Raw genomic sequence first — 20,894 nt, 5'->3', positions numbered from 1 at the left:
CTTAATTTGGAAGTTTTCTTCAAGACATTTTGTGTATAGATGGTTTACAAAATCATCCTTGTTTAAAAAAGTTTGTCGAACTTTAATCAAATCGGGTACTCTATAACTGGTTGTTATTTGGCTCGTAGATTCAGTCTCTTGGTCATGCTCACTCAATAAAAGTGGCATATTCCAGAATACATCCTTTTTTTCTTCCTCTTTTTCATCTTCATCTTCATCTTGATCTTCTCTGTCATTTTCTTCCTCCGAAGCACTAGACGCGACAACTGATTCAAAAGGGTGATCTGTTTTTTTAATTTTACATACGTTCTCAACTCCATAGTTGAAGAAATCAAACTCTTCTGTGTTTGGAGGTGGTACTTCAGGTCGTGCTTCTTCCAAATTGGGTGTCTGAAGATTTGTGCTCTCCTCGTTTGTTGGTAGGTTTTGTTGGACATCGTGTGTTGGTAGGTTTTGATGGACATTGTGTATTGGTAGGATTTTCACTAACTGTAAGTTTTCTGGGAGTTGATGCATTGTAACTTTGTCGACAATGTAAATATTAATAGGAGCATTTGATATTGCATGTTGTAGAAAATCACGAAAGTCTTCATAATCATCAGTAATATCAAAAACAAGATTATCGACAACATATCTCATTCAAACAGGAGCATTAGGTGGCAAATTAATTTTTCTAAGAACATTTTTTAACAATATTATTCGAGTAATTGGTTTTTGGGGAGCAACTGGGAGTTTTAATCGTGTTCTAAAACAATCTAGAGGCAAATACATAGGTAAGTTATTAATAAATTGAAAAGAACCACCACAACATATATGAATAACAAAGGTTTCATTATCACTAAAACTCATTATTTAAAACAAAGAAAGTTACCTTAATGACGCTTGAAATTATATGATTTATGTGGAAATGGTGGAAATGAAGTGAATATAGAGCTGGTAATATGTACCTTATATGAAGTGAAAAAGTTATCCGTAATAGTACAAAAATCGTACAAAATCTTATCCACAAAATCATGAAAATCTTATCGGGATAAGACGCAAGACGCAAGACGCAAAGGCGCAAGTCGCAAGACGCAATACGCAAGGGGACGCAAGTCTCTTTGTTGCGTTTGTCATTAACGCAAGGTCGCAACGTCGCAAGGTCGCAAAGACGCAAGGTCGCAAGGACGCAAGGTGTCTTGCGCCTTGCGAGGGCAAATTGTCAAACTTTTTTTTAGGGCTGTCAGTCAACAAGCTTAAAAAAAAAAGGGCATTTTGGTGATAATCCCATCTTAAAAATGATAGAGCAATTAACGATATTATACAGACAGTGTCACAAATACTTTTGTGGGTGAATTCTAATGTTTTTTCACACAAAAAAGCCTTATATATTTAAGAGCTCATGCGTTAAACGACAGCTCTAAAAAATAAATTTCAAAAACTTTAGTATGAGACTAATTAGCTTACCTGTATGATACAATTATAATGAAGAAACACTTCAGTATTGATAACATTTGTACTGGAAGTAAACTTATTGTAAACGTTATTACTGATTACAATTACAATGTAACAATATATTGTTCAGTCAATTTCACCAAATTTCATGTACTCTCTCTCTATGATAGTAAAAAAATGAATATAGTTGAAAGAAAACATGTAAAACTTTATGGAAATTGTAGTTGAACTATAGATAAAATAACCTCAGTGTAAGATAGCTATTTCAAACAATAATACACAATGTAATATCCATTATGAGTTGAAATTGAACTTACTTCAATAAGATTTGGATATACAAATTTTTTCATGTTAAGACTCACTCGCATTAACATGATATTCATGATACTGAGATTCAAAGTTAAACAGTATGCAAGTTGTCCACAACAATAAATTTAATATAAGTGGTGGTGTAAAACATAATATGTGCTTAGTTTCATACAATTATATGTCTCCAATTGACAACACATACTTGAAGCTTCTTCGTCAAACTGATCTCGAACTTGTAACGTATCAAGTTGCTTGGTAATGCCCTCTAAGACACTTCAATGCTTTTCTGCTTCAGCCATATCAATTGATACCCTATATGATACATGTTTCAGGTAATTCAAATATGTAATTGTATTTCATGCTACTTGGGGATTTTTATATTTTATACATACAGTAACAACAATCCTTATACAATAATTTGTAAGGAGTTACAGTATAACATACATTATAAGCCTATAACTAAAAGTAGTTGGCAAATTTCTAAGCGCGATACAGGTTGAAGGTATGTGAAGAGGGTTGGCAAAGTGCTTTGCGCAACATTCACTTATCAATGGGTCTAAATTGTATTCACAGTTTCAACCGGGTCAAAGGGGGTGAAACTGTATAACCCACCCACACTACTTTTAATGCATACATCTCCTAAAGCACATTATTCAGCGACTAAGAAGAAAGTCTTAAATGTTTTGACAACTACAAGTAATGTATAATAATATGATAAAAGGTTACAATACGACTATAAATTTGACGTGCTTTAACCCGACGCAGTTATGGCCCGTTATTCAACCCGACCAACTGACCCATCTTACCACCTTTAGTTATTATGCATCTTAAAGATCAGGGAATTAACAAAAGTAAGTTAACATACCTAAAGAAAGAAAATTTTTAGATAAAAGTGACTTCGGTAGAAAGAGTGCAATGGTAACTCAAATCAAACCTACAGATATACAGGCAACTGGTCTTGGAATAGACTCCTAAAACACACTAACCAAAGAAGATGAGTATAAAGTTTGGACAAATGAAAATTCATATAACTGTAGATAAATTGATACTATACTAAAGTTAGAGTTTCGGATCTGTACAGAGTAAATACAACACATATATTAACATCTCTCAGCTATTGTAAAAGATATCAAAATTTTAAAAATTAGAAAAACAGTTGAAATTCATTACAATCAAACTCATTCCATAACACTTGTCCCTTCTTTTATTTCAAACTAATTACCTTACCTCTAATATATAAATTATTGAAGTAATTATCAGATTTTATAACAATAATCAACACAAGTTCACCTGAAATTAAAAAAGAGAAGTGAATGTGGGTCAACCGAGGCCAATTTATTTCGACTCTTTCTAAGAAATAACCCGTTTCGGACGAAACACGTTTTGACCCTCTAGTCTTTTACCCAAACTGCAGGCAAAATAATAGCAAGGCGTACTCTGGAGCATGACTCTTTTCATGTAAATGTTCAAGAACTCTTGCTACACCATAAGAAAATTTACCTCTCTGAGGCTAAATGAAAAAGGAGACAGAGGCACCTACTTTTACACCTTTTTTAACTACGATAGCAAAAAAAAAAAAAAAAAAAAACCAACGAATCATGGAATTTGAAAAACAGTTAAAAGGTAACTTGAAATTACATCTAACTTTTAACTTGAAATTACATCTAATATATAAATTATTGAAGTAATTATCTATCAACTTTGTGCAATCAATAAGTTAATGTAACACGTGTGTATGTGCTAACTATATGATACTTTTATGTCTTCTACTGCTCTAGTACTACACATCATGCTGAAATCTCAGCCATCAAAATGAAGAAAAAAATATATATCAAAGTAAAAAAATATGATGTGCTGAATTAAAAAGTCAAAATGGAAGAATATACTTACCATGGATGGAGACATGACAAGGTCCCTGACCCTATTCAACCTTTTTATTGTTGTAAATGGCAACTGACATTTTCTTATCATGGAGCAGGTAAAAAAAATTTCACCAAGTACCTCAAAAAAAAAAAAAAAAATCATCGCAATTGTCGGACATTTGCTTTACCCTCTGTCTGCAATTTAAGCTTTACCATTTGCAAAAACTAATACTGGATTCTGAGTAAGGTAAGTCACACAAAGAAATTGAGAACATATTACAATCTGCACACAATCAACATAATACAATAAGATGAATTTAGAATATCCCAAGTACGTTCTTATCCAAGCATATGAATTCTTAGACATATCTTTAAAAATAATTACAATGGCCACACAAGATAGTATGAAATTTCAGGCAATAAAAGTTTGAAATCCAGAATCATAATCCCATCCCATTTAATAAATAAATGAATGAGGCGAAGGATGAAATTATAAGATGTGAAAGCTATAAACATGAGTTACAGACAAAAAGATCAATAAACAAAGAATATGTATATCATGAATCGCCCTTTTAAGGTCTGAAAATTACCTCATCATCGAATGTACAACAATCCTTACCAATTACCTCAACAAATGTATCAATTTATAGGCTTCTGGTGGATTTCTGCGCAGCCATATTCGATATATTATAAGCTCTGATGGTCTTGAGTTTGTCTCCTGGTTTCAGATCTGGTACAGGAGTGATCCCGTCCATACTGTTACATAAGAAAATTGTTAGATATACCGACGGTTGAAGATGCAGATCATAAGAAGGCTATAAATTAAATATTTAGCGTTTTTGATACTGCTAAAAGTTTTGAAGAGTAATTATAATATGCGGTTGTTTCCCAACGAATTCTATGAATAGAGGTATTGTAGTTGACACTTGTTCCGTGTTCATGTTTTTTAGGAAATCTTTGTAGACAAAGTTCTTAGTAAAAGTCCTCCCATGGTTTTCCTATTGTTTTATCAAAATTTTCAGACCAATCCAGCTAATCCGACCAGTTCCGAACCTTTCTTTCTCATCTCATTCAATGGAGGACTTTTAAATTCTTGCGATTCCCAACCCCCTTAGCTTATTATTTTGGTCCCACTCGGTGTTCCCTTTCCATTTGCTCCACAACTATTGCTTATATTATCACAGTCACCAAGGTCGTCATAAAAAATAGTACCACCTGCATTCAGTATAGAAGTGTGTGTATCATGAGTAGATGCTGTTGCAACAAACTCATTAGCATTCTCTCGTAAAACTTTTATTGAGAAACAAAAACAATAATGAAAATATCAAAGAGTTGAGTGCAAATCATGTGTTCAAGCAGTGTAATCATTTTTAATTTGGAAGAATAAGAAACATTACTTCCAGCAATGTATAATTTTAGAATTACCGGCCATTGATAATGTAGAGAATGAAAGACGCTAGAAAACCCGTAGTCATCGAGCCAGTTATAGTCAAGTAAGCTCTATAAATTGCAACTGTGATCACATATAAGATTGATGCACCTATTGGACCACCATAAAAGATGTTTCTATCATGTAAAAAAAAACATATAAATTCGCATACTTTGTATAAAAAATACAAAATAAATAAATAAAATATGGAATATGCTCAAATAGGTCAACCCAACCCACTTGACCTGTTACCTACCAACACATCTTCCATCATCCATTAAAAGCTAGCATTCATGAGCTTGCTTGACTTTATTGTCTTGGAGCTCACTCCTTGTTCTTCTTTGTTGATTAACAAGTGCTACATAGATAAAATGTGTCATCAAGTAATAATCGGCTTTATGAATCGCACAATACAAGGCACATCATACATTTTTCTATATTACATGTAAACACTTATGCGAAGTACTAACTGACCATTAGCGAATTTGTGTTGTAAACAAAATGTTGAAGCCATAGATAAAAATTCTTTGTAAAGTGGGAGCATAACTCACCAGCCTAGGTGGTGTATAGAAGTCATGTCCCATGTAAATTCCAGCTAAATCATCTAAGCTCCTTTTTTATTCCAATACCAGCCTGAAACGTGAAACTACAATTCAATATTTTAAATTTTATACTAAACGCATAGGAACCACATATAATGTGAATAACTCAGCACACACAATCATCTTCTATGCTAAACTAAAGATAAGATAAGAAATTTATACACACTATCTTGGGCTGCCAACACTATTTTTTTGTTTATCACATCATATGCTTCTTCACATTACATATAACATATTTATTAATAATATCATATCACATATCACATATTAATTCTTATTAAGGAATCTTCTTCTTCACGACCAAAAAACGTAGCTAACATTAAAAACAGTAGAAATTGAAAAAACAGCAGCAAAAACATAAAAAATGCAGCTAACATTCAAAAAACAGTGGAAATTCAATAAAAGAATAGAATGGTCAAGGGTGTTCTTTTGGGCAATTACTGGACTGTATTCTTCCATTATGGGTTGCTGATATGTGATCTTTTTGTTGGTGATATGGATTGGGTTTCTAACACTATGGGGTCTAAATTTAAAGGTATATGGAATATGGATCTGAGCAGAAGTATTTTAACCTTTCCAAGTCAAACTATAATATGCAGGCACAAAGAAGATTACACAGTAATGTTGTTCAGAAAATGTATAGTTATGCTACTGGATAGAATATGCACCACAATTTTATAGGAGCAACACTGTCAAGAAAGAGAGCAAGAAAAGCTCATTGAAGTAGTAACGGAGGCTATTTGAATTGAATGCATTTCGAGCTAAAGCAATATAAACCCTAATTTCTACTGTAATAGGAAAACGATAAAATCAAGGAATGAAATCAATCAATTGTAAAGCTATTACGTGTTTCCATCGAAGAAAGTACCAAAAGAAAAACCCTTAAATCTTCGATTTGATGCTGGCATCTTCGTCACTATATCAACCGAACACCCTCGGAACCACCATTGACCCAAAAGCCCCAATTTTAATGGCCATTTTGTCAGGAAGATGTCAATCTGTGATGCCCGTACAAAATAATTGTGTACGAATCATCAACAGCATATCACAAGGTTAAGTACCGTAATAAAAAAAGTTGCATTCACGATAAAAAGATGACATCATAACCGACGTCAATTGTTTTACACCAACAGTATGCTTCTACGAATAGCAAGCATGAATAAATGTACGTGACCCTTAGGTCGTTATAAAACATAGTTTCAAATGTATTAAAGTTTGAATACAAGATAAACAGTTCATGCGGTGATAACACTAGAGCAGCGGGTGTCTACGGCAAGACTAGCACGACAGCGGAAGCAAATAACCTTAAGCACCTGAGAAAAACATGCTTAAAAACGTCAACACAAAGGTTGGTGAGCTATAGTTTAAGTATAACAGTATGTAAGGTAGGCCACGAGATTTCAGTTCTACAAAGAGCGTTTCAAAACAGTATGATAAAGTATATGTTAACCGTGGGCACTTGGTAACTAACTTAACGTTTATACCCCCTGAAAGTACACTTGGCAAGTGCGTATGTTTACGAAGTATTAAACACTCGTTAAATACTAGCGCTACTAGCCCGAGTGGGGATGTCAAACCCTATGGATCCATATCTAAGATTCGCGTTCATGGTTCAAAAACCAATGATTAAACGTTACCGAGCTAAAGGGAATGTTTATGCCGTTGTATAACCCACACATATATAAGTTTAAGTACTCGTGCCTAGTATGTAAAACATAAAATGCGCATGTATTCTCAGTTTTCAAAATAGTTAAAGTAAAAAGGGATGCTATAACTCACAATGATAATGTAGCGGTAAAGTATGACTCGGAAAGTAAGCAAGTAATGAAGGTTGTCCAAACGGGTCCTCAACCTGAGTCAAATAGTACTAAGTCAGTAAATCGTCCGAAAAAGTTTAAAAGTATGTAAATAAGGTCTTAAGGATCATCATCATTCATCATCAAACAAAAGGTGTAAAGTAAGTTTCGTTCATGAAAGTAGTTTAAAACAAAGGCTGAGTTCGGTCAGTCACCACGGCCTCTATACCTACTGAAATAAGGTGAGACCAGTGTCTATGGCTCTGTCTATGAGTCCTTTAGTTGTGGTAAAAATTACAGAAGCAAACTCGTCTTCGTTTGACCGTGGCGACAGTCTAAGTGCGAGTAGGTCAGAATTTTCAGCACAACGTTAAATGGACATAGTGACGATCGGAGGGCCATAAATCCCAAACCGTAACTCAGATTAAGATGAGTCCTATATGAAAAGTTATCTACTCGAACAGAGCTATCTGAAAATCATAATTACAGTAGCCTAGGTCGTACGGGTCAGACACAGAAACAGTAGAACAGTAGGGTCAGTAGGTTCCGGTGGTTCTTGGTGCTCGATGCTTATCATGGTTCTCATCCTTGATGCATATAGCTTCAAGTGTACAACTCGTTGATGTGTTTGCATCATTTTCACCAAGGTTTGACCATCATAACCCAAGTGTAAGTCTAAGACATGAAGCACAACTCACTTAAGTGTTGCAAGTGTTTTGATGAACCAAAGTTACATCAAAGTCTTAGATCTAACACATACATGAACTTTAAAACTAATAATAAGTTACAAACTTGAAAGTGAACTTATGAAATCAAGATCTTAAGTTGTAGAACATAGTTCTTAGTTTGATCTTGAAGATCCAAGATTCAAAAGTCTAGATCTAACATAAGTGTACAAAGTTATAATTAAAGAAAGCTTACTTACATGTTCTTGAACCTTTAAAGTTAACTTTTAGTTCAAGATTAATGAGATCAAAGTTAACTAGTAACACTTGACCAATTTTAACCAACAAACATGAATTTAAAGTGCATAATATAAAGAAATAAACTAAGTAAACAAGTAGTTAGTTCAAGGTTGTTCATACTTTAAAGATTTTCGGTTGTTGAAGTAAACCAGAAGGTCTCTGATGCTCGGCTTTAACCTTCGAGCAAGTCAAACACTTACCAACATAAGTCGCAACGTCCTTCTTAAGATTCGGCCACCAATACTGTTCTTTAAGGCCGTGGTACATTTTGCCCGCTCCAGGATGAATCGAATATCTCGATTTGTGTGCTTCATCAAGTATAAGGTTTCGTAGATCTCCATAATAAGGTACCTAAATCTTCCGGCATAACATCGGAGTCCAGACTCCATAACCTCGAATCGAGAGACAAGTATGTTCAAATGTTCGTGAGATATATTATCCTCCTTGAGAGCCTCATCTTGGGCTACTCTGATCTGGCTGTTGAGGTTCGAATGGATGGTGATGTTCAGAGCCCTAACACGAAGAGGTGCCGTCCTCTCCTTTCGGCTTAAAGCGTCAGCTACAACATTGGCCTTGCCAGGATGATAGCGAAGTTCACAATCGTAGTCGTTCAATGTCTCGATCCATCGACGCTGTCGCATGTTCAGTTGCTTCTGGTCAAAGATGTGCTGGAGGCTCTTGTGGTTGGTGAAAATAGTACTCTTAGTTCCATACAAATAATATCTCCACAATATGAGTGCAAAGACAACGGCTCCAAGTTTAAGATCGTGAGTAGTGTAGTTCCGCTCGTGAATCTTCAATTGGCGGGAGGCATAGGCAATAACTTTTGATCGTTGCATCAGTACACAACCAAAACCACTTTTCGAAGCATCGCAATAAACGACGAAATCGTCACTGCCTTCAGGAAGCGATAGGATAGGTGCGGTGGTTAACTTCTTCTTCAAAGTTTGAAATGCTGATTCATGTGCGGGTTCCCAAATGAACTTCTTGCCCTTGTGAGTCAGCGCGGTTAAAGGATGCGCAATCAGAGAAAATCCTTCAATGAACCTTCGGTAGTAACCGGCGAGACCTAGGAATTGGCGAATATGGGTCGGAGTAGTGGGAGTCTCCCACTTGCTGATAGCTTCAATCTTGGCGGGGTCAACTTTGATACCCTGGTCGCTCACAACATGACCCAGAAACTGGACTTCCTTCAACCAAAATTCACACTTGGAGAATTTGGCGTAAAGCTGCTCTTGTCTTAAGAGTTCAAGTACTAGTCGGAGGTGTTGCTCATGCTCTTCTTCGCTCTTAGAGTAGATGAGGATATCATCTATGAAGACGATAACAAACTTATCCAAGTACGGCTTGCAGACACGATTCATGAGATCCATGAACACGGCAGGTGCATTTGTCAAACCGAATGGCATCACGAGAAACTCATAATGACCATAACGGGTCCTGAATGCAGTTTTCATCACGTCACTTTCCTTCACCCTTAACTGGTGATAACCGGATCGCAAATCGATCTTTGAGTAAACGCTAGATCCTTGTAGTTGATCAAAAAGATCGTTAATTCTAGGAAGAGGATACCGATTCTTGATTGTCAATTTGTTGAGTTCACGGTAGTCGATACACATACGGAAGGATCCATCCTTCTTCTTCACAAACAGAACAGGTGCGCCCCAAGGCGAGAAACTTGGTTGGATAAACCCTCGGTCAAGTAGTTCTTGTAGTTGGCTCTGTAATTCTTGCATCTCGGAAGGTGCGAGTCTATAAGGTGCAGCTCCTGGCACTAAGTTGATCTGAAACTCTACGGCTCTCGGCGGCGGTAATCCAGGCAATTCCTCTGGGAAGACATCGGAAAATTCGTTCACAATTCGAACGTCGTTCACGCTCTTCACCTCAGTTTCTACTATTTTCACATGCGCTAGGACAGTAAGACGTCCCTTCTTCATAATCTTTTGCGCTTTCACGCAACTAATGAGGTTCAACCTCGAGGTACATCTCTCTCCGTAGATGATCAGTGGCTCACCGTCTCCTTGTGGTATACGAAGAGCATTATCTCCACAGATAATATCGGCCCTTATCTTGCTCAACCAATCCATACCAACGATCACGTCAAAACTTCCCAGTTTGATAGGTATCAAATCAATTTCGAAATCTGCACCAGCTATGTTGATAATAGCTCCTCGACTAATATGGTCAACTTTTTCAAGTTTTCCATTGGCGACCTCGACAAGCATACTCTCTTTTAACGGGACTAAATGAAATGTCCCGTTCTTATTGATTAAAAATGTTCCATATTAATTGATTTCTTTGCGAGGTTTTGACCTCTATATGAAACGTTTTTCAAAGACTGCATTCATTTTAAAACAAACCATAACCTTTATTTCATCAATAAAGGTTTAAAAAGCTTTACGTAGATTATCAAATAATGATAATCTAAAATATCCTGTTTACACACGACCATTACATAATGGTTTACAATACAAATATGTTACAACAAAATAAGTTTCTTGAATGCAGTTTTTACACAATATCATACAAACATGGACTCCAAATCTCGTCCTTATTTAAGTATGCGACAGCGGAAGCTCTTAATAATCACCTGAGAATAAACATGCTTAAAACGTCAACAAAAATGTTGGTGAGTTATAGGTTTAACCAATATATCAAATCATAATAATAGACCACAAGATTTCATATTTCAATACACATCCCATACATAGAGATAAAAGTCATTCATATGGTGAACACCTGGTAACTGACATTAACAAGATGCATATATAAGAATATCCCCCATCATTCCGGGACACCCTTCGGATATGATATAAATTTCGAAGTACTAAAGCATCCGGTACTTTGGATGGGGCTTGTTGGGCCCGATAGATCTATCTTTAGGATTCGCGTCAATTAGGGTGTCTGTTCCCTAATTCTTAGATTACCAGACTTATTAAAAAGGGGCATATTCGATTTCGATAATTCAACCATAGAATGTAGTTTCACGTACTTGTGTCTATTTTGTAAATCATTTATAAAACTTGCATGTATTCTCATCCCAAAAATATTAGATTTTAAAAGTGGGACTATAACTCACTTTCACAGATTTTTACTTCGTCGGGAAGTAAGACTTGGCCACTGGTTGATTCACGAACCTATAACAATATATACATATATATCAAAGTATGTTCAAAATATATTTACAACACTTTTAATATATTTTGATGTTTTAAGTTTATTAAGTCAGCTGTCCTCGTTAGTAACCTACAACTAGTTGTCCACAATTAGATGTACAGAAATAAATCGATAAATATTATCTTGAATCAATCCACGACCCAGTGTATACGTATCTCAGTATTGATCACAACTCAAACTATATATATTTTGGAATCAACCTCAACCCTGTATAGCTAACTCCAACATTCACATATAGAGTGTCTATGGTTGTTCCGAAATATATATAGATGTGTCGACATGATAGGTCGAAAGATTGTATACGTGTCTATGGTATCTCAAGATTACATAATATACAATACAAGTTGATTAAGTTATGGTTGGAATAGATTTGTTACCAATTTTCACGTAGCTAAAATGAGAAAAATTATTCAATCTTGTTTTACCCATAACTTCTTCATTTTAAATCCGTTTTGAGTGAATCAAATTGCTATGGTTTCATATTGAACTCTATTTTATGAATCTAAACAGAAAAAGTATAGGTTTATAGTCAGAAAAATAAGTTACAAGTCATTTTTGTAAAGGTAGTCATTTCAGTCGAAAGAACGACGTCTAGATGACCATTTTAGAAAACATACTTCCACTTTGAGTTTAACCATAATTTTTGGATATAGTGTCATGTTCATAATAAAAATCATTTTCTCAGAATAACAACTTTTAAATCAAAGTTTATCATAGTTTTTAATTAACTAACCCAAAACAGCCCGCGGTATTACTACGACGGCGTAAATCCGGTTTTACGGTGTTTTTCGTGTTTCCAGGTTTTAAATCATTAAGTTAGCATATCATATAGATATATAACATGTGTTTAGTTGATTTTAAAAGTCAAGTTAGAAGGATTAACTTTTGTTTGCGAACAAGTTTAGAATTAACTAAACTATGTTCTAGTGATTACAAGTTTAAACCTTCGAATAAGATAGCTTTATATGTATGAATCGAATGATGTTATGAACATCATTAATACCTTAAGTTCCTTGGATAAACCTACTGGAAAAGAGAAAAATGGATCTAGCTTCAACGGATCCTTGGATGGCTCGAAGTTCTTGAAGCAGAATCATGACACGAAAACAAGTTCAAGTAAGATCATCACTTGAAATAAGATTGTTATATTTATAGAAATTGAACCAAAGTTTGAATATGATTATTACCTTGTATTAGAATGATAACCTACTGTAAGAAACAAAGATTTCTTGAGGTTGGATGATCACCTTACAAGATTGGAAGTGAGCTAGCAAACTTGAAAGTATTCTTGATTTTATGTAACTAGAACTTGTAAAATATATGAAGAACACTTAGAACTTGAAGATAGAACTTGAGAGAGATCAATTAGATGAAGAAAATTGAATAATTAAAGTGTTTGTAGGTGTTTTTGGTCGTTGGTGTATGGATTAGATATAAAGGATATGTAATTTTGTTTTCATGTAAATAAGTCATGAATGATTACTCATATTTTTGTAATTTTATGAGATATTTCATGCTAGTTGCCAAATGATGGTTCCCACATGTGTTAGGTGACTCACATGGGCTGCTAATATCTGATCATTGGAGTGTATATACCAATAGTACATACATCTAAAAGCTGTGTATTGTACGAGTACGAATACGGGTGCATACGAGTAGAATTGTTGATGAAACTGAACGAGGATGTAATTGTAAGCATTTTTGTTAAGTAGAAGTATTTTGATAAGTGTCTTGAAGTCTTTCAAAAGTGTATGAATACATATTAAAACACTACATGTATATACATTTTAACTGAGTCGTTAAGTCATCGTTAGTCGTTACATGTAAATGTTGTTTTGAAACCTTTAGGTTAACGATCTTGTTGAATGTTGTTAACCCATTATTTATTATAACAAATGAGATGTTAAATTATTATATTATCATGATATTATGATATATAATATATCTTAGTATGATGTATATACAGTTAAATGTCGTTACAACGATAATCGTTACATATATGTCTCGTTTCGAAATCATTAAGTTAGTAGTCTTATTTTTACATATGTATTTCATTGTTAATACACTTAATAATATATTTACTTATCATTTAACATAATTAACCAAGTGTATCAATATCTTAATATGATTCATATGTACCTAGTAAGACGTTGTTATAACGATAATCGTTATATATATCGTTTTCGAGTTTCTTAAATTAATAGTCTCATTTTTATGTATATAACTCATTGTTAAAATACCTAATGAGATACATACTTATAATAAAAACATGTTAACTATATATATAACCATATATATGTCATCGTATAGTTTTTACAAGTTTTAACGTTCGTGAATCACCGGTCAACTTGGGTGGTCAATTGTCTATATGAAACATATTTCAATTAATCAAGTCTTAACAAGTTTGATTGCTTAACATGTTAGAAACATTTAATCATGTAAATATCAATCTCAATTTATATATATAAACATGGAAAAGTTCGGGTCACTACAGTACCTACCCGTTAAATAAATTTCGTCCCGAAATTTTAAGCTGTTGAAGGTGTTGACGAATCTTCTGGAAATAGATGCGGGTATTTCTTCTTCATCTGATCTTCACGCTCCCAGGTGAACTCGGGTCCTCTACGAGCATTCCATCGAACCTTAACAATTGGTATCTTGTTTTGCTTAAGTCTTTTAACCCCACGATCCATTATTTCGACGGGTTCTTCGATGAATTGAAGTTTTTCGTTGATTTGGATTTCATCTAACGGAATAGTGAGATCTTCTTTAGCAAAACATTTCTTCAAATTCGAGACGTGGAAAGTGTTATGTACAGCCGCGAGTTGTTGAGGTAAATCAAGTCGGTAAGCTACTGGTCCGACACGATCAATAATCTTGAATGGTCCAATATACCTTGGATTTAATTTCCCTCGTTTACCAAATCGAACAACGCCTTTCCAAGGTGCAACTTTAAGCATGACCATCTCTCCAATTTCAAATTCTATATCTTTTCTTTTAATGTCAGCGTAGCTCTTTTGTCGACTTTGGGCGGTTTTCAACCGTTGTTGAATTTGGATGATCTTCTCGGTAGTTTCTTGTATAATCTCCGGACCCGTAATCTGTCTATCCCCCACTTCACTCCAACAAATCAGAGACCTGCACTTTCTACCATAAAGTGCTTCAATCGGCGCCATCTCAATGCTTGAATGGTAGCTGTTGTTGTAGGAAAATTCTGCTAACGGTAGATGTCGATCCCAACTGTTTCCGAAATCAATAACACATGCTCGTAGCATGTCTTCAAGCGTTTGTATCGTCCTTTCGCTCTGCCCATCAGTTTGTGGATGATAGGCAGTACTCATGTCTAGACGAGTTCCTAATGCTTGCTGTAATGTCTGCCAGAATCTTGAAATAAATCTGCCATCCCTATCAGAGATAATAGAGATTGGTATTCCATGTCTGGAGACGAATTCCTTCAAATACAGTCGTGCTAACTTCTCCATCTTGTCATCTTCTCTTATTGGCAGGAAGTGTGCTGATTTGGTGAGACGATCAACTATTACCCAAATAGTATCAAAACCACTTGCAGTCCTTGGCAATTTAGTGATGAAATCCATGGTAATGTTTTCCCATTTCCATTCCAGGATTTCGGGTTGTTGAAGTAGACCTGATGGTTTCTGATGCTCAGCTTTGACCTTAGAACACGTCAGACATTCTCTTACGTATTTAGCAACATCGGCTTTCATACCCGGCCACCAAAAATGTTTTTTTGAGATCCTTGTACATCTTCCCCGTTCCAGGATGTATTGAGTATCTGGTTTTATGAGCTTCTCTAAGTACCATTTCTCTAATATCTCCAAATTTTGGTACCCAAATCCTTTCAGCCCTATACCGGGTTCCGTCTTCCTGAATATTAAGATGCTTCTCCGATCCTTTGGGTATTTCATCCATTAAATTTTCCTCTTTTAAAACTCCTTGTTGCGACTCCTTTATTTGAGTAGTAAGGTTATTATGAATCATTATATTCATAGATTTTACTCGAATGGGTTCTCTATCCTTCCTGCTCAAGGCATCGGCTACCACATTTGCCTTCCCTGGGTGGTAACGAATCTCAAAGTCGTAATCATTCAACAATTCAATCCACCTACGCTGCCTCATATTCAGTTGTTTCTGATTAAATATGTGTTGAAGACTTTTGTGGTCGGTATATATAATACTTTTGACCCCATATAAGTAGTGCCTCCAAGTCTTTAATGCAAAAACAACCGCTCCTAATTTCAAATCACGCGTCGTATAATTTTGTTCGTGAATCTTCAATTGTCTAGACGCATAAGCAATCACCTTCGTTCGTTGCATTAATACACAACCGAGACCTTGCTTTGATGCGTCACAATAAATCACAAAATCATCATTCCCTTCAGGCAATGACAATATAGGTGCCGTAGTTAGCTTTTTCTTCAATAACTGAAACGCTTTCTCTTGTTCATCATTCCATTCAAATTTCTTCCCTTTATGCGTTAATGCAGTCAAGGGTTTTGCTATTCTGGAAAAATCTTGGATGAACCTTCTGTAGTAACCAGCTAGTCCTAAAAACTGGCGTATGTGTTTCGGAGTTTTCGGGGTTTCCCACTTTTCAACAGTTTCTATCTTTGCCGGATCCACCTTAATACCTTCTTTGTTCACTATGTGACCGAGGAATTGAACTTCTTCCAACCAAAATGCACACTTTGAAAACTTAGCGTACAATTCTTCCTTCCTCAATACTTCTAACACCTTTCTCAAATGTTCACCGTGTTCTTGGTCATTCTTTGAGTAAATAAGTATGTCATCAATGAAAACAATGACAAACTTGTCAAGGTATGGTCCACACACTCGGTTCATAAGGTCCATGAACACAGCTGGTGCATTAGTTAAACCAAACGGCATGACCATAAACTCGTAATGACCGTAACGTGTTCTAAAAGCAGCCTTTGGAATATCATCTTCTTTCACCCGCATTTGATGATACCCGGAACGTAAGTCAATCTTTGAATAAACAGACGAGCCTTGTAGTTGATCAAATAAGTCGTCGATTCTCGGTAGTGGGTAGCGGTTCTTGATGGTAAGTTTGTTCAACTCTCGGTAGTCGATACACAACCTGAATGTACCATCTTTCTTCTTGACAAACAAAACAGGAGCTCCCCACGGTGATGTGCTTGGTCGAATGAAACCACGCTCTAAAAGTTCTTGTAATTGGCTTTGCAGTTCTTTCATCTCGCTGGGTGCGAGTCTGTAAGGAGCACGAGCTATTGGTGCAGCTCCTGGTACAAGATCTATTTGAAATTCAACAGATCGATGTGGGGGTAATCCCGGTAATTCTTTCGGAAATACATCGGGAAATTCTTTTGCAATGGGAACATCATTGATGCTCTTTTTTTCAGTTTGTACTTTCTCGACGTGTGCTAGAACAGCATAGCAACCTTTTCTTATTAGTTTTTGTGCCTTCAAATTACTAATAAGATGTAGCTTTGTGTTGCCCTTTTCTCCGTACACCATTAAGGGTTTTCCTTTTTCTCGTATGATGCGAATTGCATTTTTGTAACAGACGATCTCTGCTTTCACTTCTTTCAACCAGTCCATACCGATTATCACATCAAAACTCCCTAACTCTACTGGTATCAAATCAATCTTAAATGTTTCGCTAACCAGTTTAATTTCTCGATTCCGACATATATTATCTGCTGAAATTAATTTACCATTTGCTAATTCGAGTAAAAATTTACTATCCAAAGGCGTCAATGGACAACTTAATTTAGCACAAAAATCTCTACTCATATAGCTTCTATCCGCACCCGAATCAAATAAAACGTAAGCAGATTTATTGTCAATAAGAAACGTACCCGTAACAAGCTCCGGGTCTTCCTGTGCCTCTGCCGCATTAATATTGAAAACTCTTCCGCGGCCTTGTCCATTCGTGTTCTCCTGGTTCGGGAAATTTCTAATAATGTGGCCTGGTTTTCCACATTTATAACAAACTACATTGGCATAACTTGCTCCGACACTACTTGCTCCGCCATTACTCGTTCCGACACCATTTGTTCCTTTCGTTCTATTAACCCCTGGTCCGTAGACCTCACACTTCGCCTCGCTATGACCATTTCTTTTACACTTGTTGCAAAATTTGGTGCAGAACCCCGAGTGATACTTTTCACACCTTTGGCATAGCTGCTTCTGATTGTTGTTGTTGTTGTTGCGGTTATTATTGTTGTTGGGATGATTATTGTAGTTGCTGTTGTTGTTGTTGTTGTTGTTGTTGGGCCGTTTGTTGTAGTTGCGATTGATGTTGCGATTGTTGGGATAATTGTTGCGATTATTGTTGTAATTGCTGTTGTTGTTGTATTGGTGATTCTTATCACCGTTTTCCTCCCACTTTCTTTTGACTTGCTTCACATTGGCCTCTTCAGCAGTCTGTTCTTTAATTCTTTCTTCAATCTGGTTCACTAGTTTGTGAGCCATTCTACATGCCTGTTGTATAGAGGCGGGCTCGTGTGAACTTATATCTTCTTGGATTCTTTCCGGTAATCCTTTCACAAACGCGTCGATCTTCTCTTCCTCATCTTCGAATGCTCCCGGACACAATAGGCACAATTCTGTGAATCGTCTTTCGTACGTGGTAATATCAAATCCTTGGGTTCGTAACCCTCTAAGTTCTGTCTTGAGCTTATTGACCTCGGTTCTGGGACGGTACTTCTCGTTCATCAAGTGCTTGAATGCTGACCACGGTAGTGCGTACGCATCGTCTTGTCCCACTTGCTCTAGATAGGTATTCCACCATGTTAACGCAGAACCTGTGAAGGTATGCGTAGCGTACTTCACTTTGTCCTCTTCAGTACACTTACTTATGGCAAACACCGTTTCGACCTTCTCGGTCCACCGTTTCAATCCGATTGGTCCTTCGGTTCCATCAAATTCCAAAGGTTTGCAGGCAGTGAATTCTTTGTAGGTGCATCCTACACGATTTCCTGTACTGCTAGATCCAAGGTTATTGTTGGTATGTAGCGCAGCCTGTACTGCGGCTATGTTTGAAGCTAGAAAAGTACGGAATTCCTCTTCATTCATATTCACGGTGTGTCGAGTAGTCGGTGCCATTTCCTTCAAAATAGTCAAATGGAACAAGTTAATCATACAGAATATTAAGAGTAGTTAATAGTATTTCGTAGCATAATATGAACTCATTTATAAAAGCTTTTTCTTCATATTAGCGTTTTATAAGTTTAAATTGGGGTAGTACCTACCCGTTAAGTTCATACTTAGTAGCTAATATACAATTCAACTACTACAATTCTATATGAAAAACTGATTATAATAATATTTCGCATTCAAACTTTATATAATATTTTACAAACTTACAATACCGCTTATTTTACATAAAGCATGAAATATAGCACACAATAACTTTGATACAAGATAGTTGTGAAGATAATTCTAGCTAGTACACAAGTCGTTCAGCAAAGGCAATAAAGACACGTAATTCATACGTCAAGAAACAAGTCATGCATTCTGGTTTTACTAGGATTACTTCCCATCCTTGGTCTTGTGGAACATAACCATTATGGCCGTTGATAAGACAGCGTGTTGTAACGTCGTCAAAGGGACGAGGGTTACGTAATGTCCAACAGTCCCGTAACAATCTAAAAACCTCATTTCTTACCCCAATTACCGACTCCGTCACTTGTGGAAACATTTTGTTTAATAGTTGTAGCCCGATGTTCTTGTTCTCACTTTGGTGAGAAGCGAACATTACTAATCCGTAAGCATAACATGCTTCTTTATGTTGCATGTTAGCCGCTTTTTCTAAATCACGAAGTCCAATATTCGGATATATTGAGTCAAAATAATTTCTTAACCCGTTGCGTAAAATAGCATTTGGGTTCCCCGCAATATATGCGTCAAAGTAAACACATCGTAACTTATGGGTTTTCCAATGTGATATCCCCCATCTTTCAAACGAAAGTCTCTTATAAACCAAGACATTCTTGGAACATTCTTCGAATGTCTTACAAACTGATCTCGCCTTAAATAGTTGTGCCGAGGAATTCTGACCGACTCTAGACAAGATTTCATCAATCATGTCTCCGGGTAGGTCTCTTAAAATATTGGGTTGTCTATCCATTTTGTGTTTTTAAACTGTAAAATAGACAAGAGTTAGATTCATAAAAAAATACTTATTAATACAAGCAATTTTTACATATATCATAAAGCATAAGCACACTATATTACATATATTACACCACACGAATACAACTATCTTATTCCGACTCGCTCGTTTCTTCTTCTTCGGTTTTGGTTCGTTTTGCCAAGTTTCTAGGGATATATGATGTTCCCCTAATACTAACTGTCGTTTTCCACAACGATTTAGAAAAACCTGGTGGTTTAGAGGTTCCCGGGTCATTGTTACAACTTAAGGACTTCGGGGGTTGACGATACATATAAAGTTCATCGGGATTGGAATTAGATTTCTCTATTTTTATGCCCTTTCCCTTATTATTTTCTTTTGCCTTTTTAAATTCAGTTGGGGTAATTTCTATAACATCATCGGAATTCTCGTCGGAATCCGATTCATCGGAGAATTTGTAATCCTCCCAATATTTTGCTTCCTTGGCGGAAACACCATTGACCATAATTAACCTTGGTCGGTTGGTTGAGGATTTTCTTTTACTTAACCGTTTTATTATTTCCCCCACCGGTTCTACTTCTTCATCCGGTTCCGATTCTTCTTCCGGTTCCAATTCTTCTTCCGGTTCCGACTCTTCTTCCGGTTCCTCTTCGGGAACTTGTGAATCAGTCCACGAATCATTCCAATTTACATTTGACTCTTCATTATTATTAGGTGAATCAATGGGACTTGTTCTAGAGGTAGACATCTATCACATAATATCAAACGCATTAAGAGATTAATATATCACATAATATTCACATGTTAAAAATATATAGTTTCCAACAAAATTTGTTAAGCAATCATTTTTCAAGTAAACACGGTCGAAGTCCAGACTCACTAATGCATCCTAACAAACTCGATAAGACACACTAATGCAAAATTCTGGTTCTCTAAGACCAACGCTCGGATACCAACTGAAATGTCCCATTCTTATTGATTAAAAACGTTCCATATTAATTGATTTCGTTGCGAGGTTTTGACCTCTATATGAAACGTTTTTCAAAGACTGCATTCATTTTAAAACAAACCATAACCTTTATTTCATCAATAAAGGTTTAAAAAGCTTTACGTAGATTATCAAATAATGATAATCTAAAATATCCTGTTTACACACGACCATTACATAATGGTTTACAATACAAAT

The 20,894-nt window shown here is 35.9% G+C and overlaps 1 long non-coding RNA gene across 7 annotated transcripts; it reads right to left on the bottom strand.

The window, feature by feature from the left end:
- Positions 1-1,850: 1,850 nt before the first annotated feature.
- LOC139852165 (uncharacterized) lies at positions 1,851-6,635 on the bottom strand. Of its 7 annotated transcripts, XR_011760947.1 has the most exons (9): positions 6,505-6,635; positions 5,586-5,667; positions 5,291-5,392; positions 5,031-5,145; positions 4,659-4,820; positions 4,232-4,361; positions 3,819-3,888; positions 3,634-3,744; positions 1,851-2,055 (listed from the first exon to the last, which is right to left on the bottom strand). It is a non-coding gene; the product is annotated as an uncharacterized lncRNA (long non-coding RNA). The 7 variants fall into 7 exon arrangements; XR_011760950.1 differs by adding an exon at positions 3,244-3,300 and having other exon boundaries at positions 3,634-4,361; XR_011760945.1 differs by having other exon boundaries at positions 3,819-4,361.
- Between the last annotated feature and the right edge of the window lie 14,259 nt (positions 6,636-20,894).

Source organism: Rutidosis leptorrhynchoides, chromosome 6, assembly GCF_046630445.1.
Source record: "Rutidosis leptorrhynchoides isolate AG116_Rl617_1_P2 chromosome 6, CSIRO_AGI_Rlap_v1, whole genome shotgun sequence".
In the NCBI taxonomy this organism is placed as follows: Eukaryota; Viridiplantae; Streptophyta; class Magnoliopsida; order Asterales; family Asteraceae; genus Rutidosis; species Rutidosis leptorrhynchoides.
Note: the sequence above shows the minus strand (reverse complement) of the source record. Positions and strands in the feature narration are given on the sequence as shown.